The 16,234-nt window shown below is 38.4% G+C and overlaps 1 protein-coding gene across 2 annotated transcripts in view; it reads right to left on the reverse strand.

Moving 5' to 3' along the window:
• The window catches only part of LCA5L (lebercilin LCA5 like), a 39,564-nt gene that overhangs the window by 20,050 nt on the left and 3,280 nt on the right, over positions 1-16,234 (reverse strand). The gene's annotated exons all lie outside the window — the stretch shown is intronic.

Here is a 16,234-nt window from a genome sequence, read left to right on the forward strand (position 1 = left end):
TGAAGTATAGTTGACTTACAATGTTGTGTTAGTTTCAGTTGTACAGAAAAGTGATTCAGTCATACATATATATATCTATATATCTATATATCTATATATAGATAGATATATATATATATACATGCTAGAACAAGAAAAGAATGCTCTAAGTTCCCAAACCAGTTCTATTCCCGAATCTTTCTGTAAGAACCGCTTTGAGCTTCCTTAGACTCAGTCTGAACTGTGTTTGGCTCTGGGAAAGGGTGATCAGGCACTGTCTGGAAGATGCCAAGGCCTCTCCACTGGTTATCAAGAGGCAGAAGTAGCACCTCACTGTTGTCTACCGGATGCTGAGGGTCACCTAACTGCAGACATTCATTCAGCTGGGAAAACAACCGGGTGATTCCTCCATGTGTAGTCGGTCATTTTTCCTTCCGCAGAGAGTGATAAAGAAGGGAGTTACCACGTACCTTTCTGAGGCTGTCTTTGGAACGCACACAGCGTGGGGGGCAGCTTCTAAGGGCCTCCGCTGACTCCCACTTCCTGGTATAATCCCGTCCCCTCCAGTGTGACTCAGGTATCGCTTCCAAGGTAAGGTAACTAAAGGATTCTGACTTCCTTCTTAATCACCCTCGCTTTTTCTCTCATTTGCTCACATTGATGGAAGCCAATTGCCGTATTGTAAGCTGACCCACGGGGAAGCACACATGGCAGAAAACTGAAGCCTCAGGCCCACAGCCAGGGAGGACCTGAGGCCCTCCGTCGATCGGGCTGCAGGAGCGGAATCCTACCACCAGCCATTCGGGTGAGCTTGGAACTTCTCCCCGAGTCTGGAGGTAACTGCAGCCCCAGCCGACATGCTGAAGCAGCCTTGTGGGACATCCTGAGCCAAAGGACCCAGCTGTGCCCGGATTCCTGACCCACCGGATAAAAAACGTTCGTTGTTGTTTTTCCAGCCAGTAGGTGTTCATTTGAGAACGGGAGACAGACTTATAAAACAGCAAACTTCCGTGTGAATCGATCCCAGGAGGTTATGAAACCACAGTGATCTTGCAGAAAAATGGAAGAACGGGATTTTATGCTAAACAACTTAGTTTATTTAGGTTAATAGATGCTTTCTAGAATGTGTATTTACTTAATTTTGAAAAAATCTGTATAATACCATATTTTCTCTATCTCTAATCCATTAATTTTAATAAAATCATGATCTTATCAAAGTAGTTTTTTGGAGTGGTGGCCGAACACACTGTTGTTTTCAGCTGTTAAGTTTTGGGGTGATTTGTTACACAGGTGTAGGTCACTCATACACTCATATGTATCTTCCCAGGGTGGTTCAGTTTCCAAAAGAGTTACTTGGGCTTAACACAAATTATACCTACCAGAGAGAGAGAACATTTTTATTTATTTTTTAATTTATTTGGCTGTGTCAGATCTTAGTTGCGGCTCACAGGCTTAGTTGCCCTGAGGCATGTGGGATCTTAGTTCCCAGGCCAGGGATCAAACCTGCGTCCCATGCATTGAAAGGCGGATTCTTAACCACTGGACCACCAGGGAAGTCCCCCAAGAGAGAACATTTTTAGAATTCTGAAAATCCCAGGACCCAGAACTGTTCTAAAATTTCTACTTATATAATCGGAATATGGGTTTGTTTGGGTTCACCTGTGAGAATTCCATTCTAATTCATGAAACTGATTCTAAGAGTCATCAGCAAGGTAAAACCAAGTTTGATTTTTTTTGTTTTTTTGCGGTACGCGGGCTTCTCACTGCTGTGGCCTCTCCCGTTGCGGAGCACAGGCTCCGGACGCGCAGGCTCAGCGGCCATGGCTCACGGGCCCAGCCGCTCCGCGGCATGTGGGATCTTCCCAGACCGGGGCACGAACCTGCGTCCTCTGCATCGGCAGGCGGACTCTCAACCACTGCGCCACCAGGGAAGCCCCCCAATTTTGATTTTTGGCTATTCCTAGTCAGCATGTACCTTGAAAGCACATATTAAGCAGCTCTCTGGAATATTCAGTCTGTTAAATGGTAGTTTTCTCATTGATCTGTTAAAAATTGATAGAGGGCTAGTATCAGGCCTATAACTACCTTTAAGTTGATTAAATTGTTTTAGAGTATATTTGTATTAATGTAAGTAGGGCTACACCACATTGTTATCAATAAAAAAATGTAAGCAGTCTCCACATATATGGATTTCTGATTATGTGGTGTATTATTTAAAAATCTAGGCTTTAAGCAAACCATCTAATGTTCCTTTTTTTTTTTTTGGAACTAAAGAGCCGGGAGAAAGATGACTATTTATTTACTTTTTTTTTTTTTTACATCTTTATTGGAGTATAATTGCTTTACAATGGTGTGTTAGTTTCTGCTTTATAACAAAGTGAATCAGTTATACATGTACATATGTTCCCATATCTCTTCCCTCTTGAGTCTCCCTCCCTCCCACCCTCCATATCCCACCCCTCTAGGTGGTTACAAAGCACCGAGCTGATCTCCCTGTGCTATGCGGCTGCTTCCCACTATACGTGCCACATCTTCTTTATCCATTCATTCGATGATGGACACTTAGGTTGCTTCCATCTCCTGGCTATTGTAAATAGAGCTGCAATGAACATTTTGGTACATGACTCTTTTTGAATTATGGTTTTCTCAGGGTATATGCCCAGTAGTGGGATTGCTGGGTCATATGGTAGTTCTAGTTGTAGTTTTTTAAGGAACCTCCATACTGTTCTCCGTAGTGACTGTACCAATTCACATTCCCACCAGCAGGGCAAGAGTGTTCCCTTTTCTCCACACCGTCTCCAGCATTTATTGTTTCTAGATTTTTTGATGATGGCCATTTTGACTGGTGTGAGATGATATCTCACTGCAGTTTTGATTTGCATTTCTCTAATGATTAATGATGAGCATTCTTTCATGTGTTCGTTGGCACTCTGTATATCTTTGGAGAAATGTCTATTTAGGTCTCCTGCCCATGTTTAATTTGGGTTGTTTGTTTTTTTGATATTGAACTGCATGAGCTGCTTGTAAATTTTGGAGATTAATCCTTTGTCAGTTGCTTCATTTGCAAATATTTTCTCCCATTCTGAGGGTTGTCTTTTGGTCTTGTTTATGGTTTACTTTGCTGTGTAAAAGCTTTTAAATTTCATTAGGTCCCATTTGTTTATTTTTGTTTTTATTTCCATTTCTCTGGGAGGTGGGTCAAAAAGGATCTTCCTGTGATTTATGTCATAGAGTGTTTTGCTTATGTTTTCCTCTAAGAGTTTGATAGTTTCTGGCCTTACATTTAGGTCTTTAATCCATTTTGAGCTTATTTTTGTGTATGGTGTTAGGGAGTGTTCTAATCTCATACTTTTACATGTACCTGTCCAATTTTCCCAGCACCACTTATTGAAGAGGCTGTCCTTTCTCCACTGTACATTCCTGCCTCCTTTATCAAAGATAAGGTGACCATATGTGCGTGGGTTTATCTCTGGGCTTTCTATCCTGTTCCATCGATCTATCTTTCTGTTTTTGTGCCAGTACCATACTGTCTTGATTACTGTAGCTTTGTAGTATAGTCTGAAGTCAGGGAGCCTGATTCCCCCAGCTCCGTTTTTCATTCTCAAGATTGCTTTGGCTATTCGGGGTCTTTTGTGTTTCCATACAAATTGTGAAATTTTTTGTTCTAGTTCTGTGAAAAATGCCAGTGGTAGTTTGATAGGGATTGCATTGAATCTGTAGATTGCTTTGGGTAGTAGAGTCATTTTCACAATGTTGATTCTTCCAATCCAAGAACATGGTATATCTCTCCATCTATATGTATCATCTTTAATTTCTTTCATCAGTGTCTTATAATTTTCTGCATACAAGTCTTTTTTCTCCTTAGGTAGGTTTATTCCTAGATATTTTATTCTTTTTGTTGCAGTGGTAAATGGGAGTATTTTCTTAATTTCACTTTCAGATTTTTCATCACTAGTGTATAGGAAGGCCAGAGATTTCTGTGCATTAATTTTGTATCCTGCTAGTTTACCAAATTCATTGATTAGCTCTAGTAGTTTTCTGGTAGCATCTTCAGGTTTCTCTATATATAGTATCATATCATCTGCAAACAGTGACAGCTTTACTTCTTCTTTTCCGATTTGGATTCTTTTTATTTCCTTAATGTTCCTTTTAATTAATTGATTAATTAATTAATTTAAAATGTTCAGTCAAATGTCATTTATTTAGTGTCTGCCAGGCACTGGGGTTAGGAAAAAGGCAAACTCTGCCTTCAAGGATTTGAAAATAAAGTTAGTAATTATGTAATTAATGCTCACTATATAGTTAGCATACCAGTTTTTGATATCAAATTTATGATAGTGTATAGTTCAAATTTTTGGCACCATATTTTAAACAATTAGTGTTTACAGTATAACAGTGCCCATTTTATTGCACTTGAAACATAATTTCACTATATTGCTATCATTATAGAGTTTATAGTAGTTTCTTTGCTGTTGTGTATGACTCAGGAATATAACCCACAATTAAAAACCTAATGGAAAAATGTGACCCTGTTGATGATATGTTTTTTCTGGAATGCACAGTGGTGAAAAGGGGTGGCTGCTTATAAATACAGTAAGTTTGTATATCACATTCATTTAATTATAGAATGAGAAATGAGAATGTTCAAGATCGAGATATAAATCTGAATAATTCTGAATACTACAGTCTTGTGTAGTTGCCTTCAATTCTACTTTTACAACAAGGCGGACCAAAAACTAAACACATGCACAAATGTTTTAAAATGAATTAATGCGTATCTGCCGTTCTTTACCAAATGTTCTCAACAAAGTTGAGAAATCAACTTTGTGTCCTGAGCGGAGGGTTCTTCACACTGTAATATTTATGAAGTTTCCAGGGTAGTGTTTTCTGACATTCTTTGGTCTATTTCTAAGAAAATAATATATTTCAGGGACGTCCCTGGTGGCTCAGTGGGTTAAGAATCCACCTGCCAATGCAGGGGACTCGGGTTCAAGCCCTCATCTGGGAAGATCCCACATGCCTTGAAGCAACTAAGCCCAGTGTGCCACAACTACTGAGCCTGTGCTCTAGAGCCTGCGAGCCATAACTACTTAGCCTGTGAGCCACAGCTACCGAAGCCCACGTGCCTAGAGCCCGTGCTCCACAACAAGAGAAGCCACTGCAATGGGAAGCCCGCACACCGCAACGAAGAGTAGCCCCCGCTCGCCGCAACTAGAGAAAGCCTGCGTGCAGCAACGAAAACTCAATGCAGCCAAAATTAAATAAATAAACAGATAAATACATTTATATTAAAAAAAGAAACTAATACATTTCAAAAAACCTAGAATGATATTACAAAAGGCAAATGTTAAGAGCTCATCAATAAACATTTATATAATTGGAAATTAAAAGTTTTGAACCAGTATTAATTTATATATATTCATTTGCATATGGATTGCTTTATACTTCACACACTATAAGGCTTTCTCTCTATCGAAGTGAATCAGTTATTGGCAGTTGATTGGGAAATTCCTGGTTGTAGTTATCAAATAGTCCTGCTGAAATAAGATTTGAAGGGGCCACAGCAGAGCAGTGCGTCTCAAAATTTGGGGCACAAAACAAAAGATCGTGGGTCCACCTGCCTGTTCTTTCTTTCTAATAAAAATTTGAACATGAATAATGAAAGTTTTTGGATTATGTGTTACTTGCCTGAAAGCAGCAGGTACTACTGGTGGGCACTGGATCTTATCTTAGAAGCACTGATATTGATAGACTTTAGTATTATGTACTGAAATGTAACCTTCTGACTCAACAATCTCTCTCACAAATTGTCAGATTCTTGGCTTTTATTACAACCAGAAAATCCTAATTCTTAAAGGTAAATATTCTGTAGTGAAGTTATAGTTAATTTATAGGGACCATTTAGTTTTCAAAAAGTGGTTACGGCTATGTTTACCAACCCAAATTATTGTGTGGGTAGGTAACTGTATTCTTAACTGTATTCTCAGTCCTGCTTCGTGGGAAACGGTAGTTTGACTTACAAGTTTTCCCTTTTCTCACCCATTCTCAACACTTCCTATTCTCTTTCCCACTATATTTCCTCTTAGAACATATCACTAGTCTAATTTCATACATATTTTACTTATTCATCTGATTTGTTTCCCGACTTCTCAATTAAATTGTATGCTTCATAATGGCAGTATTTTTGACTGTTTTGTCTACTGCTGTATCCCCTGTGCCTAGAGGAGTTCCTGGGAAATAATGTGTTCAATAAAGATTGACTAAATAAATGAATGTTCAGGGTGCCTCTATGCTTCTTAAGTCCTTTCTCCATATCCATTACTCCTGAAAAACTTCTCACTAGTGCTGACCCAACTCAAGATGCCCTAAATGAATGCTTTCCCAATATGATAAAGAAATATTAATACATATCTCAAACTAAAAACTAATCTCATGCTTAACAGTGAACCATTAATTTACATTGCTGTAAGGATTTAGATAAAGATGTCAACGATCACTTCTGCTAATTAATATTGCTCTGGAGGTACTAGCCAATGAAATTAGACATGAGAAAGAAATAACATATATAAATATTGGAAAAGAAACGGCAAATCATTTATTATGTGCAGGTAACATGATTTTAAACTTATAAAACCCCATACAACAGTATAAAATAAAGGGAATTCAATAAAACTATTGGCTATTAAATGGATATAAAAATCAATCTTTTCTATATGTTAACTGAAATGACTTGGAAAATAGATAAAAAGATCCCACTTACTATATATCAGCTAAAAATTTAGAACATCGGATACAGGTTTAATACAAATAATATGAAAAAAACTTTTAAACTACTGAAAGAAATAAAAGAAGATTTATGCAATTGGAAAGACATATAGTGTTCTTATATAAGAAGGACCAAGGTGATAAAGATGTAAATTCTCCCTAATTTAATGTACATAATCACAGTATTCCTAGTAAAAATGTCAAGAGTAATTTTTTTTGGAAATGTGACAAGATCATACTAAATTCATATAGTTATGAATATGAAAAATGCATAAGAACAAAAGGATTTTTAAAAAATGATGAGAAGGGACTACCTCTATCAGATATTGTGATATAAAGCTATAGTCATTAAAAGAGTCTGATAATAGTGCTTGAATAGACAGAGCAATATAATGTAATAAAGAGTTCAGAAACAGAAACAAATACATATGGAAACCTAGTATAAGATAAAGGTGGAGAAAAGCAGACTTCCAAGAAATGATGGTGTGGGGCAACAGGCTAGACATCTGTCTGGAAATCAGAACAAAAGTGAATTCTTATTACATTTCTTACACTTAAATATTAGATGAATTAAAAATGTAAATGTTGAAAGAAAACATGGAGTGTAAGAAATAAAGCTCACAAACCACAAAGGAAACAATTAGTAAAAATGGCTGCATAAAATTTTTTAAAAGCTTTTTTATTCAGATATACTTGATTTACAATATTATATGTTTCATGTGTACAACATAGTGATTCTCACAATTTTTAAAGGTTATACTCCATTTACAGTTATTATAAATTTTTGGCTATATTCCCTGTGCTGTACAATATAGCCTTGTAGGTTATTTATTTTATACATGATAATTTGTACTTATCACCTACCCTTCTCCACTCCCTATCCTCACTCATAACCACTAGTTTGTTCTCTATATCTGTGAGTCTATTTCTTTTTTGTTACATTTACTAGTTTATTTTATTTTTTAGATTCCACATATAAGTGATACCATACAATATTTGTCTTTCTCTATTTTTACTTAGCATAAAAACCTCCAAGTCCATCCATGTTGTTGCAAATGGCAATATTTCATTCTTTTTTATGACTAAGTAGTATTCCATGTATATGTATATGTATGTGTGTGTGTGTGTATACACACACATATATACCACATCTTCTTTATCCATTCATTTGGTAATGGACACTTAAGTTGCATCCAAATCTTGGCTATTGTACATAATGCTGCTATGAACATTGTGGTGCATATATGTTTTTGAATCGATGTTTTCATTCTCTTCAGATATATACCCAGGAGTAGAATTGCTGGGTCATGTGGTAGTTCTATTTTTTGTTTTTTGAGGAAATTCCATACTGCTTTCCACAGTGGCTGCACCAACCTGCATTTTTATCAGCCGTGCACAAGGGCTCCCTTTCCTCCACATCCTCCCCAACACTTGTTATTTATGGTCTTTTTGATCATAGTCATTCTAACAGGCTTCAGGTGATATCTCATTTTGGTTTCGATTTACATTTCTCAGATGATTAATGATGTTGAGCATCTTTCATGTGCCTTTTGGCCATTTGTATATCTCCTTTGAAGAAATGTCTATTCAGATCTTTTGCCCATTTTTTAATGGGGTTGTTTGTTTTTCTGACATTGAGTTGTATGAGCTGTTTATATATTTTTGGATATTAACCCCTTATAGGTTATATCACTTGCATACATTTTCTCCCAGTCCATAGGTTGTCTTCTTGTTTTGTCAGTGGCTTCCCTGGCTGTGCATAAGCTTTTAAGTTTAATTAGGTCCTGCTTGTTTATTCTTGTTTTTGTTTCCTTTGCCTTAGGAGACAGATCAAAAAAAATATTGCTACAATTTATGTCAGAGTGTCCCACCTGGACTTCTTGGTGGTCCAGTAGTTAAGACTCCGCACTTCCTACAGGGGGGCATAGATTCGATCCCTGGTCCGGGAACTAAGATCTCACATGCTGCATGGTGCGGTCAAAAAAAGAAAAGCATCCCACCTATGTTTTCTTCTAGGAGTTTTATGGTTTCCAGTCTTGCATTTAGGTCTTTAATCCATTTTGAGTTTATTTTTATTATTTATTAAAAGATTTATTTGTTATTTATTTATTTATTTGGCTGTGTTGGGTCTTAGTTTTGGCACATGGGATCTTTGTCGAGGCGTGCAGGATCTTTCATTGCAGCATACAGGCTTCTCTCTAGGTGTGGCATGCGGGTTTTCTCTTCTATAGTTGTGGCGTGCAGGCTCGAGAGCATGTGGGCTCTGTAGTTTGTGGCACGCAGTTTCTCTAGTTGAGTTGTGTGGGCTCAGTAGTTGTGGTGCCTGGGCTTAGTTGCCCCGTGGCATGTGGGATCTTAGTTCCCTAACCAGGGATCAAACCCACGTCTCCTGCATTGGAAGGCAGGTTCTTTACCACTGGACCACCAGGGAAGTTCCTTGAGTTTATTTATTTATTTTAAAAATTTTATTTATTTTTTTATACAGCAGGTTATTATTACTTATCTGTTTTATACATATTAGTGTATCCTTGAGTTTATTCTTGTATATGGTGTTAGAATATGCTCTAATTTCATTCTTCTACATGGAGCAGTCCAGTTTTCCCAGCACTACTTATTGAAGAGGCTGTCTTTTCTCCATGGTATGTTCTTGCCTCCTCTGTGTTAGATTAGTTGACCATAAGTGCATGGTTTTGTTTCTGGGCTCTCTATTCTGTTTCATTGATCTATGTGGCTGTTTTTGTGCCAGTACCATACTGTTTTGATTAATGTAGCTTTGTAGTATAGTCTGAAGTCAGGGAGTGTGATACCACCAGCTCTGTTCTTTTTCAAGATTGTTTTGGGTATTTGGGGTCTTTTGTGCCTCCATACAAATTTTAAAATTATTTGTTCTAGTTCTGTGAAAAGTGTCCTTGGTATTTTGCTAGGGATTGCATTGAATCTGTAGATTGCCTTTGGTAGGATGGTTATTTTGACAATACTAATTCTTCCAATCCATGAACACAGTATATCTTTCCATCTGTTTGTGTCATCTTCAGTATATTTAATTGGTGTCTTATAGTTTTCCAAGTACAGGTCTTCTACATCCTTAGGTAGGTTTATTCCTAGGTATTTTATTCTTTTTAATGTGATGGTAAATGGGACTGTTTCCATAATTTCTCTTTCTGATAGCTTGTTGTTAGTATATAGAAATGCAACAGATTTCTCTATATTAATTTTGTATCCTTCAACTTTATTGATTGATGAGTTCCAGGAGTTTTTTGGTGGCGTCTTAAGGATTTTCTATGTATAGTATCATGTCATCTGCAGTGACAGTTTTACTGCTTCCTTTCCAATTTGGATTCCTTTTTCTTGTCCGATTGCTGTGGTTAGGACTTCCAACACTATGTTGAATAAAAGTGGTGAGAGTGGGCATCCTTGTCTGGTTCCTGATCTTAGGGGAAACGCTTTCAGCTTTTCATCATTGAGTATGATGTTAGCTGTGAACTGTATATATATATATATATATATATATATATATATATATATATATATATATATATATATATATATAAATATATATATATATAGCATTTATTATGCCGTATATAGCATTTATTATGTTGGGTCTCTATACTCACTCTCTGGAGGGTTTTTTTTTTTTGTAATCATAAATTGATGTTAGCTGTTGTCAAAAGCTTTTTCTGCATCTACTGAGATGGTCATATGGTATTTATTCTTCAATTTGTTAATGTGGTGTATCACACTGATTGATTGATTTGCAGATATTGAATCATCCTTGCATCCCTGGGATAAATCCTGCTTGATAATGGTGTATGACCCTTTTAATGTATTGTTGGATTTGGTTTGCTAATATTTTGTTGAGCATTTTTGCATCTATGTTCGTCAGTGATATTGGCCTATAATTTTTTTTTTTTTGGTGATATCTTTGTCTGGTTTTGGTATCAGGGTGATGCTGGCCTTGTAAAATGAGTTCAGAAACATTCCTTCCTCTGCAATTTTTTTGGAATAGTTTGAGAAGGATAGGTGTTAACTCTTCTCTAATGTTTGGTAGAATTCACCTGTGAAGCCATCTGGTCCTGGACTTTAGTTTGTTGAAACTTTTAAAAAAATTATTATTTCTGATTCAATTTCATTACTAATGAAATTGTAATTGGTCTGTTCATATTTTCTATTTCTTCCTGGTTCAGTCTTGGGAAACTGTACATTTCTAGGAATTTGTCCATTTCTTCTAGGTTGTACATTTTATTGGAATATAGTTGGTCGTAGTAATCTTTTATGATCCTTTGTTTTTCTGTGGTGTCAGTTGTAACTTCTTTTTCATTTCTGATTTTATTGATTCGGGCCTCTTTTTTTTTTTTTGATGAGTCTGGCTAAAGTTTTATCAATTTTGTGTATCTTTTCAGAGAACCAGCTCTTAGTTTCATTGATCTTTTCTATTGTGTCTTAGTCTCTATTTATTTCTGCTCTGATCTTAATGATTTCTTTCCTTCTACTAACTTTGGGTCTTGTTTGTTCTTCTTTCTCTAGTTCCTTTAGATGTAAGGTTAGGTTGTTTATATGAGATTTTTTGTTTCCTGAGGTAAGCTTGTACTGCTATAAGCTTCCCTCTTAGAAATGCTTTTGCTGCATCCCATGGATTTTGGATCCTTGTGTTCTTGCTTTCATTTGTCTCCAGGTATTTTTTTAATATCTGATTTGATTTCTTCAGTGATCCATTGGTTGTTTAGTAGCATATTATTTAGCCTCCATGTGTTTGTTTTTTTTGCTGTCTTTTTTTTTCTCCTTGCAGTTGATTTCTAGTCTCATAGCATTGCAGTCAGAAAAGATGCTTGATATATTTCAATATTCTTAAATTTACCGAGACTTGTTTTGTAGCCTAGTATGTAATCTGTCCTGAAGAATGTCCCATGTGCACGTAAAAAGAATGTGTATTCTGCTGCTTTTGGATGGAAAAAGCACCCCCCCCAAAAATCTATCTATCTATCTATATATATGTGTTCTAATATGTCATTTAAAGCCAGAACTTCCTTATTGATTTTCTGTCTGGATGATCTGTCCATCAATGTAAGTGGAGTGTTAACGTCCCCTATTATTATTGTGCTGCTGTCAATTTCTCCCTTTTTTTCTGTTATGTATTTAAGTGCTCCTATTTTGGATGCATATATAAAAATTTAAAACTTCTCTATAACAAAAAAAAAATCATAATGTTAAAAGGCACTTCAGAAACTGAGAAAACTATTTTCAACACATATGACAAAGAGCTAATTCCTTAACTTACAAAGAACTCTTATGATACTCCATAAGTAAAATGGGCAAAGGGTATGAACACATTACAGAACAAGCACATTACAGCAACACAGACAACCAAAAATATATATAAAATGTTTTTCAAACTTGCTCTTAATTAATGAAATGCCAATCAAAAGAATTAGATTCCAGTTTCACCTATCAGAATGGCAAAAATTTAAAAATTGGATGAAACGTTGTTATTGTACCCATGATTAATAGTAATGCTGATACTGCATGGTTGTTAAAAAAATAAAAGACTGGGGCTTCCCTGGTGGCGCAGTGGTTGAGAGTCCGCCTGCCGATGCAGGGGACACGGGTTCGTGCCCTGGTCCGGGAAGATCCCACATGCTGCGGAGCGGCTGGGCCCGTGAGCCATGGCAGCTGAGCCTGCGCGTCCGGAGCCTGTGCTCCACAATGGGAGAGGCCACAGCAGTGAGAGGCCCGCGTACCGCAAAAAAATAAATAAATAAATAAAAGACTGAAATATATCTTTGTATGTGTGGATATGCAAAGATCTCCAAGTCATGTTCCTAATCATTGTCTACATGTTGCTCATCACCTGCCATAAAGAAAGGAGTTAAAATCCTAGTTTTAAGATTTAGGCCACATTTGGTACTGTGTTAGGCTGAATACTGTCCCCTGCCCCGAAGGATGTCCACATCTTAATCCCTAGAAACTGTGAATCCCCAGGACCTGTGAACACAATGTAATAACTGCATAGAGCAAAAGGAACTTTGCAGATGACCACTTGAAGGATATTGATTGAGGTGGGGAGATTATCCTGAATTATCCTGGTTTATCCATGTGGGCCTGATACAATTACAAAAACCTTTATAAGAGGTACACAGGGGGAGTCAGTCAGAAGATAGCAGTGGGATGAGGGAGGAAGAGGCAGAGACAGATGTTTTCCTGCTGGCTTTGAGGGTGTTGGAAGGGGGTCACAGGCCAAATACTGGCTGTTCTAGAAGCTGTTAAGAGGCAAGGGAATGGATTCTCCCCTGGAATCCCTGGAAGGGACCAACCCTGCTGATATCTTAATTTTTAGCCTTATGAGACTCACTTCAGACTTCTGACCTCCAGAACTATAAGAGAATAAATCTGTGTTGTTTTAAGCCAGAGTTTGTGGTATTTGTTAGAGCAGCAACAGGAGACTAATAGAAGTTATCATGAAAAACATCATAAATCAAAATGAGACTAAAAGCAGGCTATTAAAATGTAAATGAAACATACTATTATCAACTTCAAGAAGTCAATGAAGAGGATGACTTCACGTGCTTTGGGGAAATAAGTTAACGCTCTCAAAACCATCTTGCTATACCTTATCTGGACTACACCTAGGAGAAAGATCACCAACTCTGGGGAGCTGGTGGGCTGGTTTCAGAAAAACTAGCTGGGGAAACGAGCAAACTCCCTTATCAAGCACTCAGGACGGGGATTTTAAAGAGCAAGAAGGCTGGCCCTTGCGCAGGGGCTTCGGTGGAGGCATGCCCGGAGGCTGAGAGGGCTGGGTGGGGAGGAGAAGTGTGGGGGTGTGTGACAAAAGGTGACAGGTAGTGGCAAGATCAGGAAATTAATTACACAGAGCAAACAAGATAATTGAGGAAATAAATAAATATATTTAGAATCATAGAAGACAAGTTTATTTCTGCCTGAAAGGGTTTTACTTACATAGAAAGGGGGACGTCTAGAAATAACTCTGAGGTGTGCGATTAGAATAGGGAATATTGGGTTAATATATATATACACACATATTTTATATATATTATATATATATATATACACACACACGAGGATAGCTAGTTACCAATCTATGTGCGTATATGTGCATATGTGCGTGCCTGTGTGTGTGTGTGTGCGCGCGTGTGTGTGTGGGGGTAATTTTCCTAACTCTGCCGAAGGCCTAGAAGCAATGACACCCCGGTAACAATAAGCACACTCAGCATCATTCTCCACTAAATACCATTCTCTACTAAAGGGAATTAGGGTTCCTCAGAGAAATGGACGATTCCAGGCTTGGGGCAGGCAAAGTACAAGATAAGGCTGGTATGTGAAAAAGGACACAGAAGCCAACTTGAAGTTTTCACTGATCAAATCTAGGACAATTTGAGCATCAAAATAAATAAGGATGAAATAAGATGACAACCTATTAAATAAGATAGGAACCCATGAGTCCATACTAATACAAATGAATAAATAAACAGAGAAAGCTCTTCCTTATGGTAGAATGACAGCTAATAAATGTACAAGGAATGGCTGAAAGGGTCAATGACTGTTTGATGGCTATCAGAGAGGTAGTTGAAGCAGGCAGGACTTGTCAGTGGATGCTAAAGGCCAGTGAACAGAAGTCCGATAAAGAACGGGATCTGGGATAACACTAATCAAATACAAAAGGAAAGAGGGTGGCTTTGTGGAGAAACCTGGCAGACACCTTGACCATCACCAGGTCAGCAAGGCCCGCACCACCAGTGGGACAGGGGGACCTCATGTGCCTCCCGGAAACTGAGAAGAGCACAGGGTCATCCCTGTGGTCTCCCTGCCAGGATCAGGCCTGAGTCAGGTCAGGGGGAGACACCGACCAGACCCAGGTTGAGGGTCTTCCTACAAAACAAAAGGCCTGAACTCTTTGACTTAAAGTTCAGCAGAATGTTAAATACCAGCAAAGCTCTTCCCTTAGCTTATAAAAATAGTTATAAAAATAGGCAAGATGATCACATACCTCAAGGCTTTCAAGAACACGATTTCTAACACTGTGTCCACTTTTAAGATGATGTGTCCCAATTTTTGGCTTCAGAAATGTGGTTGCTCTAATATTGAAGAAAGGAAGTTTAAGAATGAACACTGGGGGACATCCCTGGTGGCACAGTGGTTAAGAATCTGCCTGCCAATGCAGGGAACATGGGTTCGATCCCTGGTCTGGGAAGATCCCACATGCCATGGAGCAGCTAAGCCCGTGCACCATAACTACTGAGCCTGTGCTCTAGAGCCTGCGAGCCACAAGTACTGAAGCCCATGAGCCACAAGTACGGAAGCCCGCGTGCCTAAAGCACGTGCTCTGCAACGAGAGAAGCCACCACAATGAGAAGCCCACGCACCGCGACAAAGAGTAGCCCCTGCTCTTCACAACTAGGGAAAACCCACGCACAGCAACGAAGACCCAACGCAGCCGAAAAAAGAAAGGAATGAACACTGGAATTAAGAAGAGAGGAAGTATGCTACAGAAGGAAAAAGGCTTGTGTGGCGAGATGTCTGAGTCCTAGTTCCAGCTCTGCCACTACTAGCTAGCTGCCTGGCCTCAATGGTTTAATGTACGAAATTTGCTGTTTTCAATGACGTTTAAGGTTTAGTCCGGCATGAAAGTCCATCAATTAAATATACCTATATACATCAGAAATCTCAGGCTTTATTGGATAACATGGAATTGTGCCATTCAAGCTTTGGATGGTTATAGACAAGTTATGTAGGTTTTGGTTATTTAACAATTTTATATATTTAATTGATTGTTGACAAAGAGCTCAAATTCATCCCCAGACTCAGCTTCCCAAGGCAGCGCCTTCAGGGTTAGAAGCTGTGCCTCTCTGCTCCCACCAGGTGGCGGCAAATGCAGCTCCTGCATGGGCTACAGGAAGAGCCCACACTCTAGGGCTACATGCACAGACGCGTGAACTTTTAGCGCCCCCTCCCGGCCACTGCCACATTTCTTTTTAATTTACAGTGTTGACCTGATTCCTTTTTACTAGAATTTTCACTCTGTCTATTTTAATAAAATTCTACGAAAATATCCCACATTTGATGTTACACATTCGAATGTCCGTTTCATTCATTCTTTCAACACACATTTGAGTGTGTACCATGTGCCAGGAGCTGTGTGAGGTGTGGAGGGTATAATGAACACAGAAATGTGTCTGTTTTCGTGGAGCTAACACGTCGGTAATAAAATAATCACAACAGTGACTGTTCTAAGTGTTTTAAAGGAAAGAGCTACAACTCTGTGAGGATATATGGCAAAGAAGCCTGATCTAGACAGTGACCTGGGAGTTTCCCTAGAGCGGTGCATTCTAAGTTGAGATATGCAGGGTCAGTGGGAATTGACTGGGCAAAGAGGAATGGAGGGTGGGAAGGAAGAACAGCACAGAGAAGGCAGTGCCAGGGCTGGCGCGTAGAGGAGGCCCCTGTGGCTGGGCCCCGTGACAAGGGCCAGCGG

This window comes from Tursiops truncatus, chromosome 4 (genome assembly GCF_011762595.2).
Source record: "Tursiops truncatus isolate mTurTru1 chromosome 4, mTurTru1.mat.Y, whole genome shotgun sequence".
Taxonomy (NCBI): domain Eukaryota; kingdom Metazoa; phylum Chordata; class Mammalia; order Artiodactyla; family Delphinidae; genus Tursiops; species Tursiops truncatus.